Source organism: Malaclemys terrapin, chromosome 6 (genome assembly GCF_027887155.1).
Source record: "Malaclemys terrapin pileata isolate rMalTer1 chromosome 6, rMalTer1.hap1, whole genome shotgun sequence".
In the NCBI taxonomy this organism is placed as follows: domain Eukaryota; kingdom Metazoa; phylum Chordata; order Testudines; family Emydidae; genus Malaclemys; species Malaclemys terrapin.
The window spans coordinates 81,383,127-81,404,234 of NC_071510.1; the positions used below are offsets into that span (position 1 = coordinate 81,383,127).

Consider the following 21,108-nt stretch of genomic DNA (forward strand, 5'->3'; position numbering starts at 1 on the left):
AGAGCGGCTAAGGGAAAACTTTCTGACAACCGTGCATGCGGCGCACACACACCTGATGGGAATCGATGTGAACAATCACTTGAAGAACAACTATTCTTACACTCTCCATTGGCCAGCATGTTCAGGTGGTGAAACCTTGGTTCCACCTATGTACAGATTCCTGCTCAGATGCGCGCGTGTGTGTGTGTGTGTGTGAGAGTGAGGAGGGGAATAGATCAGGTGTACATAACCCCCTTACTCCTGCATACCCAAACCAAAGGTCTGGAAAGGCCATGTAAGGGGATGAGTTTCCCCGATGGCACCTGTACAGATGTACATAGGCTGTGGGACAATAGAGCCCTACTCTTGTTATATTTTTCTGGAGTAAACAATGAACATCTCCCCCCTGGGTTACAGTTGTGTGAGAAGTATGAGAAAGTGCTTTTGCTTAAATGGAAAACAAATGAACAGATTCCTCAGTTGCTCTCCTCTCCAACCTGTAAACACATGCATCCTTAGCTGCCACACAGGGTCCATCACAGTCTAAAAGAGAGAGGCTTTTGTGCAAGCTCTTTGTTAAAGTATCCGCAGCCTTTCATTGGTTCACTGAGAACTACATTCTAAGCCAAAAGTGAAAACATTTGAGACCTTATTGTGGTTTGTATTTCCATCGGAGTTCAATCATTTCTATGCCGTAGTGTAGTATATATTTGCCTTATTAATATTAAATGTAGTGTGGCTGTGAAATTCAATTTCACAGCCAAGGCAGCTCAGCATGTTGAATAGCATTGCCCCAGTGATCGCTTTTATTGGTTCTAAGAAGTTCAAATTATGACTGCTGTAATGTTTATCACAGAGGAATAACAAAAGAACCATGCACCTTATATTTCAGTAGTGATTTCAGCAAATCTTCCCAGAAAGCATTTGTATTCATAAAAGGTTCAATCCCCTCTCTTGCACATTAGACTTCTCTCAGTCACCAGCATAAATCCAAATGAACTTTAGGGACAAGGTTGGAGGCTAGCCATAGTATTGCAATGAGTAATGAGTTCTTAAGACAGTGATAAGAAATTTCCTGAGCCCCTGTACAGAAGACATAACAATACCATGTAATTGGGTACCATGTCATGATTTTGCGTGTGAAAGATTTCTGAAGTGCCCTCTGATTCTTATACCATATGCAATATTCTGTTACTGTATCTGTTGTGATAGTATTGCCGCATGTCATTTTGGGGGGCAAAATAAATTCTGTGCAATATGCAAAATTATTCTGTATCTCATACATTTTGAATAGTATCTTCTAATGGAGAGGAGCTACTTATGCATTCTGATCACACTTTTCCACTCCCACCTGGGTCTGTAATGGAGCTTTACTCTTTCATTCACCTTGCCTTACACATTTGTAACAAATTTTCCTTTTTTAAAAATAGAACTGCACATTTTCTTCTTCCGTGCCTAGAGCTCTCTTGCTAATTATTTTTCCATATATTCTAAGCAGAACAGAGAAGTAAAATAAAAATGCTCTATAAAGATAATATTGAACACAGCCACTTTGACGAAATAGGGGCTTGTGCAATAAAAATAAAAATGCCAGGTGGCATAGTAGATTTGCATAGTAGCCTATTACCTTTAAAGGGTTCATATCTTGCTTAGGTCAGGAGTGGAAATTAATTGGTATTTCCAGACTATTCCTTAGTGAATACCTTGCAGTACAGTGAAATTGGCCATTACTTCTCAGGATTAGGATAGAAAGGGTGCTAGGTATTTGGATTGGGCTGCACTGCCAGTAGCTGTCTGAGAACGATTATATAACAGCACTGCTGCACACTGGGTATGGCTGCAGACTAGTTGCTCAGTTTTATAAGCACAAGAGTCACTCTGAAGTTTATATTAAAAAATTATAGGTGGCTCAGGTAAGGCTGCCTATAGTTGAGACTGCCCAGTGCTTTCCATTATAAGAAATTGTTTTCAATTGCTTATACCTTTGCTGAATTTTAACTGTTAGGGCTGAACTTTTTCATGCTAGGTGTCTGCCTCCGGCTCAATTTTTTTTTTTTTTTTTTGGACGTCTTAGCTGTAAAATGGTTCAGTTGGGGTTAGGGAAAAATGCATTGTTTTGATCATGTTAAAATTCACACAACCATTTCATTGAGAACCTTTAGCACCTTCATGCTTTGGAGTAGGAACTTGAAATTGGGCAGGGAGGTCACCTTATGTCAGGAGTGTGCCTTTTTCTCTGCCCTTGAAAAACCACTTACATTGGGCCATGTTTATAAGCCTTTGGGGGGGAAAAAGCTCTGTTTGCACATGCTCAGTAGACACTTGTTAGAGTTAGGCAGCTACACACTTCAAAGAGCCCATGTGAACTGTGAATACTCCAGCCCAGGGCTTCAAGGGCTGACAGGACTTCCCTGCCATTGGTTTCCTGGCCTGTTTTGAGTCACTGTGGTGCCAAGTACCAGAACTGAGAGTAGGAGGAAATCTATCTTTCCTGTGCTCTCAATGCTCTCCTTGCTGGGCCCAGGCAGCCTAGAGGTGGAAGCTGCTTGACTTAACACACTGAGGATAAGAACCAGACCTTGGAGGGGGATAAAAGGAGTAAATGGGGATAAAGAACATGGAGATGGAAGAAGGAGACTGAGATTGGTAGCTGGCAGGGCATTGAAACTGAGCCTGGGAGCAGTGGCAGGAGACTGGGTCATGGAATCAGTGTGAGGGGGATGAGGAAAGACTGGGACTAGGGGGGAGGCTGGGACAGATATCAGAAGTGGACCCTGCTGAAAAGAAGAGGTTGGGACTGGCTGGAGAAGACGACCTGGACTGGAATGGGAAGCCCAAGTATGTGTGTTGTGTGTTTGTAGCCAAAATTAGTTGACATTTTAGGCAGTTTTGGCTTTAATCTTTGTGCCTCAGATTTTCCATCTATAAAACAGGTATAATATGCCCTCATCTTACAGTGATGTTGTAAAGATTCATGTAGTAATATTTGTGAAACACTCAGATACAATTGTGAGGACACCATAGAAATGCCTACAAGAAAGTTAATGATTTTGTATTCAGTGCATGATTTGGATGGTGTGCAGTTAGTAAGGCCTGAGGCCGCATACTGAATTAGGAGAAAAAAAGTCAATACTAAATTACTACCCATTCACAGAATGAGACTGGGGTCCTGTGGGAAAAAATACTATGTAATCATGTAATTAAAGACTATATTACAAGGTACACGCACAAGAGAGCCAAATAAAGGTTGCACATACAACCTTAATTCTGGCATTTCCTACTTTTGCGAGTGTGTCTTTGTAACCTTAAAAATGCTCATTGAACATAGTTTTTTTTTGAGATGTAATTTATCTAAGGGACCAATCCTTCCATCCATTTGGATTCAGAATTTTCATTTTCATTTCATTTTCATTCATACTTACTGGCAGCTCTGCCTGTGAAATTGTGTGAGTATCACCTCCTTGCTCAATATTCTTGTGTTATACCAGGAAGTTGGTCAGCAGTATGGTAAAACTTTGTTTCCACCAGAAGGGCACATTAATAGAGCTTACATTTTTATTGCTGAATTATATATATATGCATGTGATCTTTTTTTTAAGGACATCAGAAATTACACAAATTTCTGCATAAAATTCCTCAAAACTCTTATAGTTTGGTGTGCTTTACCCTTCAAATTCTCTTACCAAATTTCCTTCCAAGAGTTTTCCTTACATATTGTCCTTACAAATTTAGTGACCTGAACATTCAACAGATTAAGGTCCCAGTCCTTCAAACTTTCACACAGCAAATGTTCTCAAGATCAGGCCTTAAGTAATGATGGCATGAGCCAATGTTCATGTAAAAGCCTCCCATTGACCTAAATGCTTTTGCAACATACGGATTTAGCTACATGTATATAGGTGTATGGTGCATTATATCAGTGATGATCCTGGATCTATTTTTAAAGGCAGGGCACAGCAAATGTTAAAATGGACAGATAGGTAGCAACTGGAATTAAGTGACTCTGAGAGCATGAGAAAGTGTTAAAATAGAACCAAATGGATTTTTTCCTAGTGCTTCTTGTTATAAAGCTCTGTCCTCTCTGATACTGATTTGATGTCCAATTCCCATCCAAGTAAGTCTCTTTCTATATTGTGTTCACTGTTTCCCTGCCTGCTACTAATCCTCTATCTAAAAAAGAATATTGTTAAAATGTCTGATGTCCCAAACAATCTGCTCTCTGGCTACAGTCAGAAGGATTTGTCTGTCCCTGTAAGGGATTAGGTAATTGGATTGTCTGAGTAGCTGATTCTGGCTGGTATCTCAAAAGAGTTATTTCCAAAATGTAGCTGGGGGATAAAGAAAGCAGCCACATGTTCACTAAATGAGGTGATTAGGTCAGGAGTCAGGAGTTCAATGGAGGTCACCCAGTTTCTTCAAAGACCTGTTTTTCTGAGGTGTTCACAAGGACTTTATGCATAACTTGCCTTTGGGTGGGGAGAAAGCTGAGGGGAAATTTTGGGTGTGTTTAGAAATAGTAACAGGCTGTCAATAATATTGATGAGGATGTTGAACAAAAAAAGCTTCAAGACCAGGAATCTTTAAAATGAGCAGCTGTCTTGGACATGTAGCATTGAAGCAACACTGCAGATGAAATCCAAATTTACATTTGCTAATGCAAGAGAAAGAGAAATAGTGATTTACGGATATAAGGAACCAAACATAGGCATAGATTCAATTAACTTTGCTTTGAGTCAGGGATGCACAAATCTCTGCATGTATATCCACTAATCATCTTCTTACAGTATTAAATAGCCATTATTTAATCTACATCTACTAATTAGTCCTGCTGATCTGGTTGACCCACTCTTCCACATGCTAATAACCTTTGTTAGAGCCTAATTGCCCATGTCCTCTTGTTTTTCCTTTATTTCATAAAGTGAATAGATTCCTACTTAAATTATTATTTTAACCTTTTGAATGTTTCTATTACTGCCATTAGAACTCATTTCATCCTCCCCTCCTTCTTCCCTTCCTCTCCTCTGCAAGTAGTATTCCATTATCCACCCCTATAATATATCATCTTATCTGCGCCGTCCTACCATTTAAAACTATATATTTTTATTTATAGTTTGTGATTCTCTTTTGCACCATTGACTTCAATGGAGTTATTCTTGATTTTACAGTGGCATGAGTTTAGAAGTAATAGATTATCAAGCCAGAAGGGACCACTGCAATCGCTTAGTCTGACCTCCTTTATAACACAAGCCAAAGGATTTCCCTGAATTAATTTCTGTTTGAACTAGAGTATCTATTTAGAAAAGCATACAGTCTTGATTTAAAAATTGCCAGTGATGGAGAATTCACTACAACCCCTGATACATTTTTCCAGTGCTTAATTTCTTTCACTATTGAAAATTTGCACCTTATTTCCAGTCTGAATTGGACCTAGAGCTTTTATACAAGCCACACAGATTTTCTATAGCTGGAAACTGCTAATGTAAAATGACAGTATTACTAGAGATGAACACAATAGTCAAATTCCTAAAGTCCTTATTCATTACCTACTTCGGCAAAACTTCCATTGGCTTCCATGAGCATTCTCAGGACTTGAGAATTTAAATTCTGAGCTTGGGAGGATGGCAACAAACAACAGAGTGTTAAATAAAATAATATTTTAAATGCATCACAAAAGTCCATTTAGATATTGCTGAGATACTAAAGCAAGTGGACTGTACCTTCATAAAATTCACAAGTTATTTGAATTATATGTGAAATATGCTGACACAGGATCTTGAATTTCATGTAGTTTTATTAAATGACAAGCTGAAATGAAGAAATGCATAGTTCAAGAATTCAGAGATCTGACAGAATATAAATCCACATTCAGTTTGCCTACAGAAACATATTTTAACACTTTGTTGCAAAGCATGAATTAAACTCTACAGTGATGTAACAGTCTTTGTTGTTGTTCATGAATTGGTTTGTCAATTCTATCATATTTCAAATTCCTTTCTGTAATATTTCATCCATTTGAAACACTGACCTTCATCTCTCTGAACCTGAGATCAGTAATTATTCATTAATAAACATTAACAGTGCTACAGCATTTCAATAGCTGAATCAAAATCCTCTCATATTGACCTCAGGACAGGAATTCCTCAGAATTTTAATAGGGAATTTTGGAAGAGCAAATAGTTCTGATAATTTGCCCTGTAAGATAGCAATGCTGTGTCACATTTGAAGTAGACTATTAAATAATAGTTCTGTCAAGCTGGCATTTCTCTTTGAAAACTTCCTAGTCAAATGAGAGGGAGGCAAAAAGTGTAATGTATTTGTCAGCTAGTCTTGTTCCTCTCTGAATTTTGGTAGCAGGAGACGAGCGGAATATAACAACCTCTGAGAACTCCTGGAAAGGGAATTTGCTGGAATTTCGTTAGCTGGGAATAATAGTGTCTCACAAAAATACAGATTTTAAATGATTTATTCAGCATAGCACTAAAGGATGTGGATTTGATTTCACTATACTGGAATTTGACATTGACATTAACACTAGGCTTCCAGCTTGCACAGTTTTTAAAGGCAAACTCTTTCTTCTCTCGCCCATTTTAACAGACCGCCTGACTTCATACAATCAGTAGAAGAATGTAATTTCAGGTTCTCTTGCTGGGACCATACCCAGCTAGAGATTGGCTCCATTTCTGAAAAGGAATAACAGCACCCACTCAGGTCCTCTATCTCAGTGATTTTCAAACTTTTTTTTCTGGCGACCCACTTGAAGAAAATTGTTGATGATTGGGATGTGGGAGTGGCTCAGGGCTGAGGCAGAGGGTTGGGGTGAGGGCTGCAGGGTGGGGCTGGGAAAGAGCGGTTCAGGGTGTGGGTGGGGGCTCTGGGCTGGGGCAGGGCCTTGGGGTGTGGAGCTCCTGGTCAGCAGCGCAGTGGGGTGCTAAGGCAAGCTTCCTACCTGTCCTAGCACTGTGTATTGTGCTGCACCCCGGAAGCGGCCAGCAGCAGGTCCAGCTCCTAGGTGGAGGTGCACAAACAGCTTTCCACAGCTCTCGCCTGCAGGCACAGTCCCACCCAGCTCCCACTGGCCAGTTCTCAGCCAGTGCGGAGTGCGGAGCTGGTGCTTGGGGTGAGGACAGTGCACGGAGCCCCACGGGCCCCCCCTCCTAGGAGCCAGACCTGCTGCTGGCTGCTTCCAGGGTGCAGCACGGTGTTGGAACAGATAGGGACTAGCCTGCCTTAGCTGGGCAGCACCGCCGACAGGACTTCAATGGCCCGGTCGGTGGTGCTGACAAGAGCCGCCGCGACCCAGTACTAGGTTGTGACCCACAGTTTGAAAACCATTGATCTATCTTGAGTTAAGCTGATGCTCGTTATGGACTGACTTCACCCTCATTTTACATGACCAGAGGAATAAGGCCATCCTCATTCCTTTGCACAGGCATTTAAAACTGGTTTACATTGTGACTTTGGACACAGAGGAGAGAGGAGGGCTTTATGCTTGATGATCCCCATCGAAAGCCAGCTCGCTGAGTACAAGGGGGTAACATGCTGCATTGCTGCTCTCCTGCTTTTCTGCTTTGCCCCCCAGCCAGTGCGAGCATTCTGCATGGGATGAACTGTAGCTATAGGAGTGTCTCTGTGGTGCAGTGGTGCCTGAGACTACTCCTGAGATAGTGCAGTTTATGCACCAGCCCTTGTTCAGGGCTATGTCAAAGGCAAGATTTAGCTTGGTGGGAGTTATGTAATCTTGTCTCAGTATCAAAAACACCCACCACAACTGTAGTTGCTGTAGTGTTAGTAACAATATAATGAAAGAGTCTGGCATTAAAGTATTTGTTTATCATAAAAGACTAACTCCAAGTATTTCTATAGAGAAATTACCACCATTATTCACTGAAGTAGGTCAGGGCTCTCATCCATGCCCAACTGTGTTTGAATCACATTAATCAAGAGAAATTCATTTATTTATATATATATATATATATATATATATGGAGAGAGAGAGAGTGCCTGTGAGTTAGTACAGCAGGTGCAGGAGGCAGCAGAACTCAGTGATTCTGAGATATAGCTTGAAGTTGAATGCACAGAGCTGCAAACACTAAAAGTGAAGTTAAATTGGGTGTCTATGGAGTATGCTAGATTGTTGGGCTGGTGTGAGGTCAAAATGGGGACAATCCTAGAGGGTGAGGAGAAGGGAAGGGGTTGATCATTTAGGTAAGAGGGAAGGAAGACATAAGGAACGGTTGTTGGGGTGGAGATAGAGGTTGATTATGAGAAGGATTTGGGGCCTTAGGGAGAAGTTTTGAGAACAGATGAAATAATGAAAAGAGAAAAGGGTGTGTGCTCTCCCTCCTGTGTCCTGAGGGAAATGACTGACTGGACTGTAAGCTTTGTCTGTTCCTCCTGATTTCCACTGAGGACCAGCTTGTAGCCTCCTGTTTTGGACAATATTTATGTCACAATTAATAACTATCTTTCATCACATTATCCTAGTGTTCGGTCTCTGAGATTTTCTTCTGTTGTTCCTGTGCCATTAATACAGGACTAGTAATTAAGGCCTACCTCATAGAAATATGAATAACGAGTTTAGGCCATTGCTTTGATTAATTCCCTCTTAAGTATGCAGCTGGGGAACTGACAGGATTTTAAATTATTTGCTGTTATAATTAGGGCTCACATTTAGTTTGCAGTTGTATAAATGGAACACAGAACCTTGAGCAGGATCCAAGCTCTTGCCTGTTCCTCTGATACTTCAGAGTGAGTCCACATACAATGTAAAGGACTAATAGCAGAGGCAGCAGCAAAAGAAATTATCATTGGGAGTCATCTCTCTCTTCTTTTCACCAAAGAAACACCATTACTAAGATGTCCCATCTTGCTGTGAGATTCCTGGCATATTTTCCTCATGATTGGACGTTGCTTATTCAGGCAATATACAAATACCGTTAACAATAGGAATAGTTTCTGGTAGAGGCCCAGACACCTTCATATGATACTGATCATAATTAGAGGGTCTATCTTTTTTTTTTTTTTATTCTGTGACTTGTTCTTGTCTAAATCCTGTGACAGACCAGGCAATGCACCCATTAGCAATGGAAAGATCTGCTGGTGGTGATACAGCTTGATGAATAAATGATTTTTTTGGTTTCCTGGCAACTTTGAAAAACTGAACAAAAATATTGTTAGACTTGAACCCAACCCAAAGGTTACAAAGAAAATTCAGTGAACTGAAAAAATCCATTGTGGGTTGAATTAATCAACCCGAACCAGATTTGATAAGGTGGAAATGGTAGCCTTCCTCATCATTTTTATCCCAGCAGCTAGGAAACAGAAAAAGGCACACACCTCTTATGTGCAGTGAGAGAACTGGGTTCAGTTCCCTCCTCTTCCTGATGTGGAGGAGGGACTTGAACTTGGGTCTTCTGCAGTACAGCAGAGTGGCCTTGCCACTGGACTATGGGGTACTCTAGCATAGATCTCCCTCTCTCTCTCTCTCTCTCTCAATCTCTCCTGTTGAAGCTGTTCCATTGTATATGAATAATTAAATCATCAGCAGAGTAATGACCTGAACTTGTCTCCCACGCCCTAAGTGAGTACCCTAACCAGCAGACTACTGTCATTCATTCTCTCTCTTTCCCCTTCCTCCCCCCACCCCCATAACTATTCATTGCCATTCATATGAGAGAGACCTGTGACAGAGTAGCCCAGTGGATAGGGCACGCTCCTGCAATTGGAGAGACCAAAGTTCTCTATGTTGGACAGAGCAGGGAATTGAATGCAAGTTTCCCACAGCCTAGCTGAATGCTCTAGCCATTGGGCATATCAGTCCTCTGCTGCACCCCGGAAAAAAAAATGGGACTGAAATTTGTGAATAGTTTCAGGTCAATCAAAGTTGCATTGTTGGCAAATAAACCATTAGTCCAATTTTTTTTTTTACCTAGCTCTAGTGATGAATTCATCTGTCATGGTTACAGGGTGAGCTCCACTTTAGACCCCTGTGACTGCTTTCATGTGTAGCAATCTGGTGGCAGGTTTTGCTCCCTCCACTCCTGCCTACTTTCCTTAGACTGGGTCTCGGGCTGCAGCCCACCTGCTTACATAACATAACAAGTCCAGCTGAGTCTGTAACCTATAAACCCTCTTCCCCTGAGACCCTGTGACTAGTGGCTAATTAAAGTGACTAAAATAGATGCTTCTTCAAAACAAAACATTATTTATTCACCCAACGATATACAAAGCAAGCAGAGAAAAGAGATGAAACAACAAAAGGTGTATCCATCCCATTCCTTCTTTGCAAGTTTTGGTCCTTCTGAACCCTGCCTTGTTGAGCCAGCTACACTAATCTGCCGCAACACAGACCTAGGGTCTGACCCACGACCCTAAAGCTGCAGATTTAACTGAAAATGGTTTAGCAAGTGCTCCTGTCTCTAGCACCCACTCCCAATGGGATCCAAACCCCAAATAAATCCTTTTACTCTGTATAAAGCTTATACAGGGTAAACTCATAAATTGTCCGCCCTCTATAACACTGATAGAGAGGTATGCACAGCTGTCTGCTCCCCCAGGCATCAATTACTTACTCTGGGTTAATTAATAAGCAAAAGTGTTTTTATTAAATATAAAAAGTAGGATTTAAGTGGTTCCAAGTAATAACAGACAGAACAAAGTAAGTTACCAAGCAATCTAAAACAAAACACGCAAGTGTAAGCCTAATACATCAAGAAACTGATTACAGATGAAATCTCCCCCTCAGACTAGACTAGACTCCTTCCTAGTCTTGGCCCAATCATTTTCAGACCAACGTCATAGGTTATGGCCTGGGTCCAGCAATCACTCACACCCCCGTAGATACTATCCTTTGTTACAGTTTCTTTCAGGCATCTCTTGGGTGGAGAGACCATCGCTTGAACCAGCTGAAGACAAAATGGAGGGGTTTCCAAGGTCTTTTATAGTCTCTCTCTTGTGGGCAGAAACCCCTTTGTTCTTCTATGCAAAATCACAGCAATAAGATGGAGTTTGTAGCCATCAGGGCAAGTCACATGTACCCAAATGATTCAGCTTTTTGCAGGCCAACGCCATTGTTTACATGTTAATTTGAACATTCCCAGGAAAGCTCAGATGTGGATTGGCGTCTCCCAAAGTCTATTGTCAGTTAAGTGTTTCTCGATTGGGCACTTACTCAGAATAATCCTTTCTCAAGAAGCTAACCAAATGCTTCACTGATGTTACTTGGAATCAAACACATTGAGATACAAATACATAGCCAGTCTTCATAACTTCAAATACAGAAACGATACACACATACAGACAGCATAATCATAACTAGCAAATTACAACCTTTCTATAGATATCTTACTTGACCTCCTTTGTACAAGATTTGGTGCAACTATAGGACCTTGGTTACAACAATGATCTATACGGTCACAGTTCATGCCAATAACATCACAGTAGTATTCTCTAAGGTGTTTCTGTCAGAAACTCATCTCCAGCTGCTCATTCCCTTACTCTCTAGGCCAGGGTCTACAATGGTTTAGTGCTCCTTTGATCCTTTGCTTTGGTCTAGGGAAAACTGACCTGCTAACATGGTTGGCGCCAGGCAGGTGGGCATTTCCCAATTAATACCTGCTGCATTGTTGCTTAAGAACCCTTGGTATTTTCTCTGTCACTGATTAAGGTTCCTGTTTGTTTTCACCTAACAAACTTCATTTGACTTAATTCTGTGTGGCAAGGCAGGATAATATCTAACAAGTAAATTGAAGTGCTTATGATGGTAATAAAAATAATACAGATAACTTGCTCATTCTCCATATCATCTCTGTGAAAATTCCACCACAGTTAAGTCTTTCTTAGACGATACTAAGTCTTTCAGTGAAATTATTGCAGAAAAAGTGCTTCGGTAATAGCGCTTCTTGGAGATTTTGCAAAACAAAACTCCTGTCCAGTTGGACTCTTTCTAGTGTTAAAGAAATCAGAGAGGCTTGTGGATTGAGGTTCATAAAGGGAATGAATGACATGACTTTGGAGAGCAGAATAATGAGCCAGGGAAGGAAAGGATTTCAGACATGGATCAATGTATGTTAAAAACCAGAAGAAGGTGCCCAAGACTGTGACTGGAGGAATTAGTGCAGAGCTGGTGGTTGAGTAAAATAGTTAGCCAAAGGTAACAATCAATCTGGGGATTATTTTGGAAACTGAAATGACTTGGGGATGGAAGATGGGGTTGGACACAGATATCACAGTCAGGTAAAAAGGAGGGAGAGGGAGAATCAGTAAACAATGGCCACTCAAAAAAAAAAAAAAAAAAAAAAACAAAAAAAAAAGGTGACAAGGAGAAAAGGGACAAGAGCCAATTGAGTGGGTTGTAAAGCTGAAGACAGCATGGGAATGGGAAGGATGAAGAGGCTGAAAGTAAGAAGTGGATGCAGCAGCTCAGTTCCACCATATCAACCTGAGTGAGTAGTTGGAGGAGTAGAAGATAGAGGCCATGGATCATAGCTTTCTGGAGATGAAGCAGGGATTTCAGAGGAAGGTGGAAAAAGCCAGCTGGGAAGTGTAGGGGATAGGAATAGAATTGGCAGAAATGAAGCCAAATGGGGAGAGCATGAAGACATTCGAAACAGGGAGGGATGGAAGTGGATGGGATTTTAAGGTGGGTGTAAGTTGGAAGATACATTAGTAGGTGGGGGGTAAAAATCAAGCATGAGTTGGAAATGCGATATTTATGAGAGTGAGAAGCTGGGGGAGAAGTAACAGCAGTGAAATGAAATGAGGACTTTTGAGTGTTGAGGAGCCTAAAGGAGAGTAGGAAGGAAGATGTGATGATCTGATATGAGGCATGATGGAGAAGAGCATAGTATGTGTGCCAAGATCCATACATTTGGGTTGCATTGCATTAGATACCACTTGAAAACTGAAAGTGAATGTCAAAATGCACACAGTGTGAAACCACTTTCCAATTTTTGGAGAATTTTTAAGCCACGCTGTTTATGGTATCAATTATGTAATGTCTCAAAGAAGGTCATGCTTAACTGTAGATTTAATCTGTTGCATTCAATAAAGGAATGCTAAAATGAGAATCCTTATCAGCTTCGGATGGTCTTCTATTAAAGAATGACAGCCATGGCCACTAGCTTTAAATAGTGTGTCATTAGTAATTGCTCTTCAAGTTTTTTAGTTAAGGTTGTGGGTGTTTTTGTTATAACAAACCAGAGCAAAGGGAAATGTGCAGAAATGACCATAACCATTTTGTACTCCAGGTATGGAACATTTGCTTTTGATGCATCGAGGTGGAGATACCCTGATAATTTATAATCTGCATGCTTCATTTGATACATAAAAATATTATAAATATTTAATCACAGTGCATTCAACTCTGGATTGGTGCCATTGCTTCATAATGCATATTGTGACAGACCCAGACCAGTGGGGTACAGGAGTCTGGTAGAGGTCAAATATACTGGTCACTGGATGAGTAGTTTTCTGTTCCCTGAGTGACCAGAGCAGGGGCTGCACTAGAGTAATCAGGAACCTGCTAGAACCAGTTCAGGCAGGCAGGCTAATTAGGACACCTGGAGCCAATTAAGAAGAAGCTGCTAGAATCAATTAAGGCAGGCTAATCAGGGCACCTGGGTTTTAAAAAGGAGCTCACTTCAGTTTGTGGTGTGAGTGTGAGGAGCTGGGAGCAAGAGGCACAAGGAGCTGAGAGGGTGTGCTGCTGGAGGACTGAGCACAAGGAGGAGCACAAGCGTTATCAAACACCAGGAGGAAGGTCCTGTGGTGAGAATAAGGAAGGTGTTTGGAGGAGGCCATGGGGAAGTAGCCCAGGGAGTTCTAGCTGTCATGCAGCTGTTACAGGAGGCACTATAGACAGCTGCAGTCCACAGGGCCCTGGGCTGGAACCCGGAGTAGAGGGCGGGCCCGGTTCCCCCCAAACCTCCCAATTGACCTGGACTGTGGGTTCTTCCTGAGGGTAAGGCCTCTGGGCTGTTCCCCAACCCACGTGGTGAATCTCTGAGGCAAGAAAATCTGCCAATAAGCGCAGGACCCACCAAGATAGAGGAGGAACTTTGTCACAATATATAGAGTTGTATAATCCTAATACAGCAGCACACTCAGAAGCCAGGCTTAGCAAATTTAAATAAAAGCTTATATTTGAATTTAATTAGTGTATTTATTGTATTGATGATTAGACAGAAGGTATAGTAACCGCTAATTCCATTGTTTGTAATTTCTGAATATTGTTTTGTTTTTATATAGATAATTTGTATCAACTCAGTTGATATTTCTAATATTCCAAATAAAGTTTAAATACTGTTCTACCATCTTCATTTTTTGTGTACCACTCTTCCCCCCACACACACACCCATGCAACTTTTATAAATAAAATAAATATTTATGCTGACAAAATATATATTTGGATTATAACTTAATAGAATAGAAGCAAGAATTGCAACTTTCAAGTGGTAATAAGACATTTAATCACATGATGTTTATAGCTGTAGGGAAAGTGCTTTTTAAAATACATATATGATGCTAAAAAACAAATATATATGTGGCTCCTAAGTACAAATACTGAATGATTGTTACCCATCTAAAGGCTTGGAGGCTGCTTTAGTTCAAAATAAGTGAAGCTTAGACTCATACACTGAAGGCCCCTTTACACTATAATATATTTAGATGCTTAGGCAAACACCATGGGCCTAGCTAGTTCTTAGGAAAAAATCCCCATCACTGTGTTAGAACAAAGAAGGGATTGAAAATTATTTATTCCTTACTGAAAATTGTATCATTGCCCAACTTGAGATGGGCAAGTTAATTATGAAAAGGTAAGTTGTCCCTGGTTTGAGTTCAGGCTTGCCTTTGTATCACTGAGTGCACATCTCCTGAGGACATAGAACAGGGCTGATCTTACCATGAGGCAAACTGAGGTGGCCGCCTCAGGTGCCAGACTGTGGGGGGGGGGGGGGGGGGGGCGCCACTAGGACCCAGAGTGTAGAAAATTGTGTCTGCTGCTGGTACATATGTATTCTCTCTGCTCTTGATGCACAGAGATGGTGAAGTGCTGTGCTGGAGGAAGGAGGGCACAAGAGACATGGCAGGCAGGCAGGAGAAAAGGTGAGAGGGAATAACAGAGAGCAGCAGGAGCTGCAGGGAGAGAGAGGAGGAGGAGCCTCTTATGTACCTCTCTAGCACTCCCAGGAGCCTGGACTGATTAACACCAGCTTCTCAGGGAGCTTCCTGTTTCTTGCTGCTTCCCTGAACCCACTTGAGGAGAACAGGCAGTCAACTGAAGTAGTAGGAGCCTGTTAGGCCCTTAAGACGCTGATATCTTCCCTCACTCAAGCAGGCCGGTAGCAGGGCCTATTTGTCCCCTTCAATTGAGTGTTGAAAGCCTGTGGAGGGGGCGATGACTCACCAGCGCAGCACCTCCTGCTGGTTGTCCAAGGAATTAGCTCTTTTCCAGCTCCGGAGCGCCCTCTGCCGACTGATGTCATGCTTGCGGCTGGCCCCTGTGTCCCTCCCAGACCCCGGTGCCCTTTGCCCACGGGTTCTGCCCACCACAGCAACCCATAATCTGGGTCTCCCCACCCAGGGGATCCCCTAACCCCTATCCCCACCTTGCCTCAGTGGCTACTGCCAGTCACCATCTAGCCCCTGCTCACCGGGGAGGACTGCAGTCTGTAAACCACTCACCATCGGCAAAGGGGGGGGTTGGACCAGCTGCCTCTGCCTATTCCTGGGCCGCCCCTCCGCAGACCTAGTGCCCTTGTGGACCCTTAACTCGGCCTGCAGCCTGAGGCTTAGCTAGGCTGGAGCTCCCCAGCTCCCTCTGCCCTTCCCCAGCACTGCTCCACCCTAGGTACCCTCCTCAGCTTCCCAGGCAGCCAGGTCCTTCTCTCTCAAGAGGCTAGAGAGAGAGTGTGTCTGTCTCTGGCCCTCAGTCCTCTTATAGGGCCAGCTGTGGCCTGATTGGGGCATGGCTGCAGCTGCTTCCCCCAATCAGCCTAGCTTTTCCCAGCCACAGCCCTCTCCCAGGGCTGCTTTAACCCCTTTAGGGCCAGAGCGCGGTGACCACCCTGCTACAGAGCCACTATAGTTGGCACAGAACAGCAATCATGAGTGAAAGATGAAAACACCCCTCTGGGGCAGCATTCAGAAAAAGAAAGAAAGCAAAGGAAGCTTTTCTATCTAAGCAGGAAAGAGCTCTCCTAAGATACATAGACACAAATGTTCATGGTAAGCCTTCCAGCCCCAGTGAGGATGTGAGTGGTGAGGAGATGCCTGATCTTCCAGTTAGAGTGCAGGTGATCTGGCAGCTGCTGCAGCATCCATATCTCCATCTCAAATGGATGTAACCATGCACATTCCTGAAGAAAAGTGTAGATCAGAGAAGAGTCTGGTGGAGGTGCAAGAAACAGCTGCTGCTGAGGTTAGTTACTTAAGTCTAGATGATCCAGGACTGTGGACTCACTTGAGCAGTAGCGGGACTTCCTTGTACTGCATGGGCCACAGCAAGTGAAAAATTTCATGTTCCCCAAAGACAATGAAAATAGAAGTTTCCATCCAACACATTACTGGTGTGAAATCCCCAATGGTGACAAGGTGGAGAGGCCATTGCTTATGTACTCAAAAACCCAGAATGCTGCATACTGTTTTTTGTTGCAAACTCTTCCAGTCTAATGTTCCAGACATACTAGGTTCTACAGGAACAAAGGACTGGAAAAATCTGGCTAGAAATCTGGCATGCCACGAGAAGTCAGCAAATCACCAGAGAGCATTCCATAGGTGGAAAGAGCTTCAGATGAGACTAAGGTTAAAGGCCACCATAGATGATCAGTATCAAGAGAAGATTGCATCAGAGACTCTTTACTGGCAAAATGTTCTGAAAAGTCTCATTGCCATTGTGAGAATGCTTGCTACCCAAAACCTAGCAGTGTGTGGCACTTCAGATCAGCTGTATGTGCCAAACAATGGAAACTTCCTTAAAATTGTGGAGCTGATGGTTGAGTTTGATGCTGTACTCTGGGAGCATCTAAGAAGAGTCTCCACCCAAGAAATGTACGCACACCACTACCTTGGAAAAACAATTCAAAATGAGATCATACAGTTACGGGCAACAAAAGTCAAACAGAAGATTGTGGCAGATCTGAAGTCAGCAAGCTATTACTGTTATTCTGGACTGCATACCTGATATCAGCCATATGGAACAAATGACATTAATGGTGCGTTTTGTAACAACAACAGAACCTAGTGAAAATGTCCCTACAATGGTGACTGTTAGACAGCATTTTCTAGAATTTATTGACATTGATGATACTACTGGAGCTGGTATGACAAATGTGCTTCTTAAAAAGTTGGAAGATACGGGAATTGCAATAGCTGACATGAGAGGTCAGGGCTACGATAATTATGCCAACATGAGAGGAAAGAACAGAGGAGTGCAGACACAGATCCGAGATTTAAACCCTCAAGGTTTTTGTGTCCCATGCAGTTCTCATTTATTGAACTTGGTGGTCAGTGATGCAGCATCAGCTTCTAGTGAGGTTGCTGAATTTTTTAATGTAATTCAAAGCATCTATATATTTTTCTCTGCATCAACTCATTGATGGCAAATTTTGAAGCAACATCTGGGAACATCCTCTCTGACACTGAGGCCACTGAGTGCCACATGATGAGAAAGTTGAGTGGAGGTGATAAAGCCTATCAAACACCAAATTGGGAAGATAGATGATGCCATAGTTGCCATTATGGAGGATAATGCTATGACAGGAACTGTTCATGGGAGAACAGTGGCAGAGGGAAATGGAATCACCAGAAACATACATAACTTCAAATTTCTGTATGGCTTAGTGTTGTGGCATGATATACTGTTTGAAATAAACGTTGTAAGCAAGAGACTCCAAGGTGTTGACCTTGATATATCTGGAGCAATGGAACAACTGGGCAAAGCAAAGTCATACCTACAATCTTACTGGTCAGATGAGGGATTTCAAAACATTCTGAAGAGTGCACAGAAGTTGGCAGAGGAACTTCACACTTAAGCTATTTTCCCACCCTTTCAAGAATACAAGAGTTACCGAAGAAGACATCTTGATTACAAGGCATGGGATAATCCCATAAGAGACCCCAAACAACCATTCAAAGTTGAATTCTTTAACCAGGTGCTAGATTGTGCAATACAGTCAGCTGAAGAACGTGTCATGCAGCTCAAGGAACACAGCAGTATATATGATATTCCAAAACTCCTCACTATACCTGAAGAAGATCTACACCAGCAATGAAGGGCACTAGAGACAGTGTTGACACATGATGACATATGCAATATTGATGCGAGTGATTTAGGTGATGAACTGAAAGCCCTTTCAAGATGCATTTCAGCAGGATCAACTCCAAAGGCTGTTCTGGAATATATGTGCCCAAATAAGATGACCATCCTCTTTCCAAGTGCTTTTGTTGCTCTGCGCATACTTCTAACACTTCCTGTAACAGTTGCCAGTGGAGAAAGCAGCTTCTCCAAGCTGAAGTTAATAAAAACACATCTACGCTCCACAATGACACAGGAGAGGCTTGTCGGGCTTGCAACCATCTCAATAGAGCATGAGCTGATCCAGACTGTGGACCTTCAAGAAGCAGTTCAAATCTTTGCAACCAAGAAGACACGGAAAGCACCATTTTGATTATTCAAAAAGATAAAAATGCCAGTGTTTACTATGCAGACAAGAAAAGTTGTATTTGCTGTTCAGGCGTTTGAAAATTAAGTGTTACTTAAAATTTTTGAACAAGGCATTTTAAGTTGTTAGTTCTCCTTTATTGGGGTAGGTAGCAGAACAGTACCATGAGAGGAGTAGAACAGGAAGAAGGCAGAATTGAGACCTTTCAAAGTTTTGGTCCAGGGGTCAGCAACATCTGGCACGCGGCTCGCCAGAGTAAGCACCCTGGCGGGCCGGGCCAGTTTGTTTACCTGCCGCGTCCGCAGGCTCAGCCGATCACAGCTCCCACTGGCCGTGGTTCACCGCTCCAGGCCAATGGGGACTGCGGGAAGCAGCGTGGGCCAAAGGATATGCTGGCCGTGGCTTCCCGCGGCTTCCCGCAGCCCCCATTGGCCTGGAGTGGCGAACTGTGGCCAGTGGGAGCCGCGATCGGCTGAACCTGCAGACGCGGCAGGTAAACAAACTGGCCTGGCCCACCAGGGTGCTTACCCTGCCGAGCCGCGTGCCAGAGGTTGCCAACCCCTGTTTTGGTCCAAGCAAGGGGGCATGAGGGCATCATTTGAGCTCCCCGCTTCAGGTGCCAAAATGTTGTGGGCCGGCCCTGACATAGAAGACCCTAAGACCAGACACCAGAAGCCAAGATAGTTAGGGGCCATAGTCTCAAGTAACAAATAAATATGGTGTTCTTTAGAGATGATTATGGCAGGAGATTTTATATTAGCATAATGATAGTTTCTTTTAAATAAGGCTCTAATCTGCAAGAACTCAGCAAACACTTAATGTTCAGCATATTAGTAGTCCCATTAATTTAAATGAGATTATTCACGTGTTTAAAATTAAGCATGTCTATAAATGTTTCAAGAATTGAGGCCCAGCTGTCCACATTGGTTAGCTACATAGTTCCTTCTTTTGTATTTTAAGTTGAATTAACTAGCTCCCACAATCACCAGTTCCATGAACTTTTCTGTCAAATTGCTAAAATGGTATGGGCTCAAAGCAGCACAATTTTCATGAAAGACACACCACTGGGAGCATTCAAATCCCTGGTATACCTGGCATGCTTCCTTGTCAGGGAAACCTTGCATGATCATAGTAAATTAATGGGCAATATAAGAAATGTGAGTAAGATCAGAGTTCTTTAATGCATTTGTTATATTGCTACCCTTTTATGCAATAAAGCAGCTATCTGTCAGACCATGTAATGAGATATACACAGACATTCCTGCTCGTTTAAAATGCTCTCAGCTGTGTGTCTTTGAGGGAGATGTGCTGCTTTTCTATACTTTGAGTTCGTGCCTGCGAAACGTTGACATCTGTAAATTCTCATATGAAGGAGGGCTAGGAGAGCTTTTTTGAAAGGATAGGGTAGAAATATTTCTAAAAAAAATGTCTCTTCTAAATAGTGACTGTTAGTATTTATGGGTGCTAGTGTCAGGCTTAATTGTAATAAGGAATACAAACAACATTTTGGAAGGTATATTAAACCTCATGCTTTAGGTTCTACGGCAATCTCGAACTATTAGAGATTAGGGTGAGAGCTACTGTGCAGGGGGGTGGGGGTGGGGCAGATTATCCCACATCTGCCTACTATGGAGTTCTTACACCTTCCTCTCAAGAGTCTGGTGCTGGTCATTTTTGGACACAGGATACTGGACTAGATGGACCTCAAGTCTGATCCAATCTGGTAATTCCTATGGTCTTAATAGTGGAGCATTGTGGTACCAAGTCTAGCAGCAAGGATAATGATTCTCTTCCTCCCTTGAGGATTAAAGATGTTGGTCTCAGATGCAATTGGCTACTTGTGCACATATCAATTTTAAGATTTAAGAGTTCCCTCTGTGATTTACTTTGAAAACGTTGTATTTGGCAATGAACACAGACAGCAAGATGTGGATCATCAGGACTCTGAAAAAACTGACCTCCAACAAGTATTTAAATGCGATGAGAGGTCACTGATGAGGATTGAAATGTACCAGAGGAAATGAAGGATGCTGGTGGTGTTCCTGTGGAGAGAAGAGGGATTAAATGAGGAATTGGTGTTCTAAAAGAAATGAGGGAATTGTAGTTTTTTTGAAAGGAAGCATAAAGAACTTTTCTTTTACTAGCTGGTGTGTGTGTGTGTGTTTGCTTCAATGGCTTTTGAAGTTTTACCATATCATCAATGTAACAATATCACTATTTCTGCTTCAGTGATGTTCCTCACAGTCCAAAGAGTTCATATCATTGCTGGCCTTTATCCGTATCACCATGAATTTCTAGTTGAATACTTTTACTAATATTGTTGATTTCTGGAAGCTTGTAGAAGGGTCTGTTCTTCTAGCAGGTGTATTAGAGAGAAAACTATTACTGGGTGTGTTGCTGTTTCTTTAACAGGCCCTGTTTTCTCTGTCTGTGTTACTCTATTGGGGCCTAGATTCCTGTTTTTTAT

The 21,108-nt window shown here is 42.3% G+C and overlaps 1 protein-coding gene across 4 annotated transcripts in view; it reads left to right on the forward strand.

The window, feature by feature from the left end:
* Positions 1–21,108, forward strand: part of EDIL3 (EGF like repeats and discoidin domains 3) — a 437,917-nt gene that overhangs the window by 165,323 nt on the left and 251,486 nt on the right. The window lies entirely within an intron of this gene.